The sequence below is a fragment of the Capsicum annuum genome, chromosome 12, assembly GCF_002878395.1.
Source record: "Capsicum annuum cultivar UCD-10X-F1 chromosome 12, UCD10Xv1.1, whole genome shotgun sequence".
In the NCBI taxonomy this organism is placed as follows: Eukaryota; Viridiplantae; Streptophyta; class Magnoliopsida; order Solanales; family Solanaceae; genus Capsicum; species Capsicum annuum.
The window spans coordinates 148,718,833-148,726,117 of record NC_061122.1 but is presented as its reverse complement, the minus strand read 5'-3'; the positions used below and the strand labels follow the sequence as shown (position 1 = coordinate 148,726,117).

Below are 7,285 nucleotides of genomic sequence, written 5' to 3'. Positions count from 1 at the left end.
ATCGACATTGAAATATTTTCAAATTATATTTAAATAAAACGTAAATTTTTTAAAATGTAATAATTAATAAAATTGCTTAATTAAAAGACATCTTAATAACAAATATGAAAATTAATAAACTTAAGTTCTATTTATTAATATTTTTTTAATGTGTCCTTTAATTAAGTAATTTTATTAATTATTTACATTTGTTATTTATATGTACTTTAATTTGATATTTTCTAAATAGTACACAAAATTGTGATCAAATAATTTTTGTGTTCTAAACTTTAAAGATAGAATATTTTTATGTCACAAATATATTAATTTTTAAAGTTAAATGACGTTTATGTTTGAATTTTTTTATGTGATAGAATCAATGTTAGGTGATAGCAAATAAATTTTACCTATCTTTAATTTTAGTTATTCAATTTTTCAATTCTTTTTAATTTTCACCTACAACCTGTCTAATTTAAGTGAAAAAATTATTTTCATGATAAAATTTAATTTAGCAATAATAACCTCAGCTTGCAGCCATAATAAATTATTTCAAAAAAATATTATAATTAATCAATATTTCTACTTCAGGTTATTAAGAAATGTAAAAACATTTAAATGTGGACATAGTTAATTTTTATTTAGAGTACTAAGAAATTATGACAATGGTTAGTTTAATAGCTATAACGAGTGATTATTTTGGGTTGATGTTTACTAGGGCCAACAATTATGAACTCTATGATTTTTATAATGTGTTAATATCTATCATGTCTAAAGAATTTTGAATTTAGACAATCGTCTTAGAAAAAAATTTTAATTATATTTTAAAAGTATTTAAATATGTTTTTTGGTTTTTTTAAACACAAAAATAAAATTACTTAGTTAAAGTTCATATTAATAACAAATGTAATTAATGATTCACCGGTTAATTATTATATTTTTAATTCACCAGTTAACAAATATAATAACTAAAGTACATAGGATCTCAAGACTATAACATTAATGTGTGACTTTTTTGAATTGATGTTTAACCAAATCGACTTTTTTTAAACTATATGATTTTTATTTTGTATCGATATCTATCATGTTTAAAGTAATTTGAGCTTTGACTATCACTATTGAAATATTTTTAAACAATTTTTTTTAAAAGAACTATTCAAATATGTAGTTTAAATTTATATAAACATAAAAATTAATATAGTTCCTTAATTAGAAGTCATATATATTAATAAAAATATAAATAATGGTTTCTAAGTTATCAAATCGGCGTAAAATAGTGATGAAAGACTACAACATCAATGTGTGACACTCTTAAGTTATTGTTAATTAAAGTCGACACTTATGAACTATATGATTTTTATAACTTGTCAATGTCTACCACGTCTAAAGTGTTTTAAGTTTTTATTGTTTTTATTAAAACATTTTCATATTATATTAGAAATTGTTTAACTATGAAAACTTTTAGTTTTAAAACTCGTAAATATTTTTTATTCTTTTCTTTATGTATTTTTCTAATAATTTATATATCATTTAAGTGTAAGACTAACATGGGGTAATATTTTTTTTTCTACTAAGAAAATTTTTATGAGAAATTTTCAAATGTTTTGTTGACTTCTTTACACTCTACTTCTAAAAATAGATAGAAAAGATTTGAAATGTAAAATAAAAACTATTTGAATTATCATGAGAAAAATTATAGCATAATTAAAATTCTACAACTGAATTCATAAAAAAATAATTAACTTTTTGTATTGAAAATTTTGATAATTGCTTATTTTATATAATACTAAACTGTAAATCATATTTCAACAAAAACAAAAATCTAAAAGATATTCAAAATTTTGATAGGTTTTAAGATATATACATATCTATACCTCCTATTTATCTATATGAAATAAAGAGATATAAAATTTAAAATTAAAGATTAAAAAAATAAGAATTATTTATATGCTAAAACGCCTAATTAAGTAGATATGATACATAAATATATAATGTTGAATTAAAAATTTCAGATAAAACTACTTTGGTCACACTGATTTTGGACATATGAGAATATAATTAATTAATTTTATATTATTATTTTTATTCTAGACTATTATTTTCAAGCAATAAGTACTATGCAATCATATTTATGAAAATTATGTTAATTTGCCCATTCTCATGTATTGGGAAAGAATAATAAAATAAGTAATGAAAGAATTTTAAATTTAAGATGAAAGGGGCAAAAATGTTCAAAAGATTACTAGTTTATAGTGTGAATAGAATTTATTACTATTATGGCCAAATTTTATGGTCAAAAGAATTTTTCCTTTTTTTTTTTGTCTTTAGCCAATATTTCTCCCTTTTTATTCAAAAACTAAACCTATCTTTTCAACAATTTTAATTTTGGTTCTCCATTTGTACGCACTCCTTCCCAGTGTCTTTCACTTTTGTTTGCAGTCACGATCTACAAGGAATTGCAATTTTGTGTTTTTGTTTGGTGATTTTAGGTTATATTTTTATTTTGAATTCGTTGTGGTGGGTTTGAATTTACTATCAAGAAGGAAAGTACATTGTTCGTTTTGAAGTTCCGATAGGTCGAAGTAATTGAAATTCTTGTTTCTGTTAGTAGTAGCTACCAACTTAGATGATCTTGGAACTTCTACTTTCTAGGTTTTCTTAACATAACTGTGGACGACAAATTTTGCAATTTTCTTCCAATTATAAATGGACTGTCTCTAAAGTCAGTCAGTGTTCAAGAATGTGTTTGCATTGTTGCATAATGCGGTGATGCAAAGCAGTGTAAGCCCCTAGCTGTGTGTGGCTGATGCGGACCAATCTTACAGAAGCGAGCGCCTCACAAGGTTATGTGAGATGCAACTCGATCCAAAATGCAACCCGATACGAGCGCATCATACTAATTTTATTGTTACAGCCTGTTTGGATGGTGGTTTGTCATGGTTTCATAATGTATGGTATGGTGTAGTATGGTGTGGTACAGTATCATGTTTGGATGGACTGTATCGTTCACTGCGGTTTAATAATAGATTTTTTGTTTGGTTTGATGGTATGGTACGGTGTGGTAACAGGTAAATTTACTAAAATGCCTCTAATTGTAATACATTTGAGATATCAACTCTTTTATCCATATCAGTGCTAGCGTAACTAGTTGTCCTTTCTTTCTTGATGCTTTTCATAGCTACCCGATGATCCTTTTAAGACGCCAAATTCACAAGGGTATTTGCTAAACAAAGGTTTGACGAACGCAAACTAATGCAATCGGGAAGTACTTCCCAATCAATAAAACAATTGGTATACATGTATGTATCTTAGAGTTCAAAAATCACTTCCCATGTATATGCTTTTTGTGCATTCACTCTGTTTCCCTCCATTTCAATTTTCAAATTTTTTTTATTGAATTGAGTTTTTATTGGCATTAAAAACTACTACTATTAAATAATTGTGATCATTTTTCTCTCTTTGAATTTTTATATTGCTAATAGGAAGTCTTGCAATCTTCGATCTTGTTAACAAATACGTAGTTTTAGCATGTATTTTGTTGATAAGGATAAAATAAAATTAAAAAAAATTATATAAGGGTATAGTTGGAAAAGAAAAATGAAAACCATGACACACCACCAATTTGGTGGTTCAATAAATTGCTTCATTTCATGGTTATCAAACTATGGAATAGTAACATACCATACCACTATTTTTAGAAAACCATGAAAACAAACATGATTCCCATGGTAACCATACCATACCATAGGAAACCACCATCCAAACAGGCTGTTAGAGTCAATTTTGAATTAAAAAAAAAAAAGTTGCTTCATATTTGATTTTATACGAGTATTTAGAGTCAATTTTAAAATTATAGAAAAAAAGACAATTGTTGCAACTTCTTCTTCAACTTCTTGATGAAGTAGATGAACTTTAGAAGAACAAGAACTAAATATTGAAGAGTATTAATTTTGATTTGATTTTTCTTTTTGTTTCTACTTTGTTTTGCTGTTTTGCTGAACTATTTTGCTATTGTTGTTTGTGTTGTTTTGCTATTTTGTAGTAGATATTTTGGTGATCAAATATGTGATTTTGGTATTTCATTTAAATTTTTGCTTATATATTATCTTTATTATTGAATATATAGTTATTACGATTTTTTCAGTTCTTTGAAACTGTTTGGATGCTCTATTTAGTAGGTATTTGGCCATGAAAACTAAAAATTTTTAAAATTAGAGTTGTGTTTGGTGATGTCTTTTTTAAAGATTTTTTTTAGACTTTTGAAAAATCTTTTTTAAATATAAATTTATGTCCCCAACGTTTAAAAGTTATCAAAATCACTCAACTACTAATTTACCTACTAACATGCAATCAAATGTAATTCTTATATATAGATACTTCCATTACTCGAATTAAGTTTGCATTAACAAATGTTGAAATGCAAAAATTGAAGAAAGATAGAGTTGAAACAAAATTGAAAAACATAATGCAAAAATGTCTTAGATGCAATTTCAGCTGAAAGATGGTGATATTTTTGTATTAATCACGGTTCAGGCAGCAATTATGGAAAAAAACATTATTAATTGCATCAATGACTAAACACTTAAAACTTTTAAATATTATGAGGGCTTTGTGTAAAAATTTAAAAAATTGAGATTATATGTAGTAATAATAATAATAATAAAAGTTAGAATTGGAGTTAGAAAATAGTGAAAACAACAAAAAGTTGTTTTCACTTTTCAGAAAACAATTACGAAATAATTTTTGAAATTTTTATGGCCAAACACCATAACTGTAATAAAATGAAAAAAAAATTCCAAAAAAAGAAAATATTTTGTATGGCCAAATGGCTTCTTAGTCTTTTTTTTTTTTTTTAAATTGCACTTCATCATTTCAATGATGCACTCACATTACTTTATGCTTCACATAATGCGTGATGCGGAGCCTTAGATACTTGTTTTCGCTTCACACTTCACTGAACACTGGTCGCAGCAAAAGGAAATGTCTATTGAATTTTAGAGTAATAGCCATAGAAGATGCTATTATGAGTGTCTTGAGGGACGTTGGGCGCTGGCAAATCTGGCAATGAAAAGATCTGGAGATGGGGATTTAGGCATATAAGTGAATGCACATGAAGAAAATGACAAATAGGGGGAGTTAAATGAAGCTCTAATAGATAATATTGTAGCTGAAATAGAGAAATTGCAGAGAGTGTTTTGGGCGGATTGAAATGACTAAAAAGGTCACCATTTATATTGAGCAGCAAAGAATTGTTAAGGCTTTTAGGGAAATTAAAATACGGGGAAAATGCTAATATACTATCTTCATGTAGTAGTTTAAATAAAACTAGTTTAGCATACGTGCTTTGCACGTGCATCTCACGTAAAAGAATAATATTTTAAAAAGTAACAATTGACATTAAAATAATGTGTCATAAGAAATTAAGGTAAAATTAACATTAAAAATTATTACTATTGTTTTATCTAATATATATATATATATATATATTATGTGTATCGTAATGTATATTATTCCCAAACGTATAAAAATTCTATTAATATTTCATGTAGATTTAATTGTATTGATATAAATCATAATGATACTGTGTGAAATATCTATTTTATTTTATATTCATTTTAAGATATTTTCGTGAGTTCTATATAAGATTATATTAATACAGTAAAAGCCAAAACAAATATGTGTAATATATATATATATATATATATATATATATATATATATAACATTATATTATTTCGAATTCCTAAACGTTAGAAAATTTAATACAAAGACTCTTAATAGACTTCAAAAATTTGAAATGGAACTACAACGAATTAGTACTCTACTATAGGACAACAAAACAAACTTTAAACTTCTAAAGTCCTAAATGTTAGAAAAAGATTCTTATAAGGAAAGAAGTAGTTTTATTTTAGGACTTTCTACCTAGTTCAAATAAAGAAAAAAATTAATAATAAATTTTTAAAACTAATTTCAAAGTCGTAAATATTTTTAAAAATAATTAAATAATTGTTAAAATGTGAAATCAACTTTAAAGAGTAAAGAAAATGAGCACGTTTTGTAAAGAGGCGAAGAATACACGAACTTCATATTTAAATATATAAATCTCTCGTTCAACCCAAATTAATTTGTAACAAAACAACCATGCCTCCAAGAAACTATAATTAAAGAGGAAAATAAATGAATATCAGTTCAATAAAAATAAAACAAATTAAAGAACCAAAAGTTTATCCATAAAATTGTCTAAAGATTAATAGAAACAAACCTCAGGATAGCACAATTCCTAGGAGTTTTAATGGAAAACTCAAATTTGTAATTTTGATTTTGAAACTGTATTTTTGATATTTGAATTATTGTTAGTCGAATTCCGCATCTGAATTCATATTCTCGAATCTTAAAACTGAGATCATGAAAGATCCAACATCTAGATTCTATCGAACATCTGTATTCGAGTCAAAATAACTTACCATTGAGAAGTCAAAAACCTCATTAGTATAATAAATGATATATTATATAACAGAACAATTGGGTAGTCAAATGACTTAACCCTAAAATCAAAATTCAACTTACTTTATATTCAAGAACAACGGGCCTATCTGTATCCGAGTCAAAATAACTTACCATTGAGAAGTCAAAACCCTCATTAGTATAATAAATGATATATTATATAACATAACAATTGGGTAGTCAAATGCCTTAACCCTAAAATCAAAATTCAACTTACTTTATATTCAAGAACAACGGGCCTAGTATACTAATGTAGTTCAGGTTTTATAGTGATCTAATAGTATACACCTAGTATGCTTTGGCAATTTAAACTATTACTTTGAATAAAAAAACATGCTTACAAGTTACAACGCATCATCTATTACATAAAGTTATTTAAATTGATAATAGAAATTAAAATTACCTCTGAAAAACTACTTGATCATATTTTGTATGCATGATAGCCATTAGAGCCTGTATAAAAAAATGGGGGGGGGGGGGGGAATCTTTCAAAAATAGCCACATTTTGCTGAAAAACTCACCCTTCATAGCCATATTTTACATAATTACCATTTGTAGTCGTTGTATTCAATTTACGCTCGATGTATTCAATTTTATCAATAGTCTGTATTCATATAAAATATAAATACAGTACCATTTAGTTGTTGTATTCGATCCACAGCCGTTGTATTCACTTTTACTCAGTGTTCTGTATTCGTAAAAACATAAATACACTACATATTTAGTTTTGCCAAAACACTACCATTTTTTTCTTTTTTATTTTTTTATATTTTTTCTTTTTCGTGTTTTCATCATTTTTTCTTCT

The 7,285-nt window shown here is 25.7% G+C and overlaps 1 non-coding gene across 1 annotated transcript; it reads right to left on the bottom strand.

Moving 5' to 3' along the window:
* Nucleotides 1–4,459: 4,459 nt before the first annotated feature.
* LOC124889957 lies at nucleotides 4,460–4,543 on the bottom strand. The gene has a single exon (XR_007048869.1). It is a non-coding gene; the product is annotated as a small nucleolar RNA Z196/R39/R59 family (small nucleolar RNA).
* Nucleotides 4,544–7,285: the final 2,742 nt, after the last annotated feature.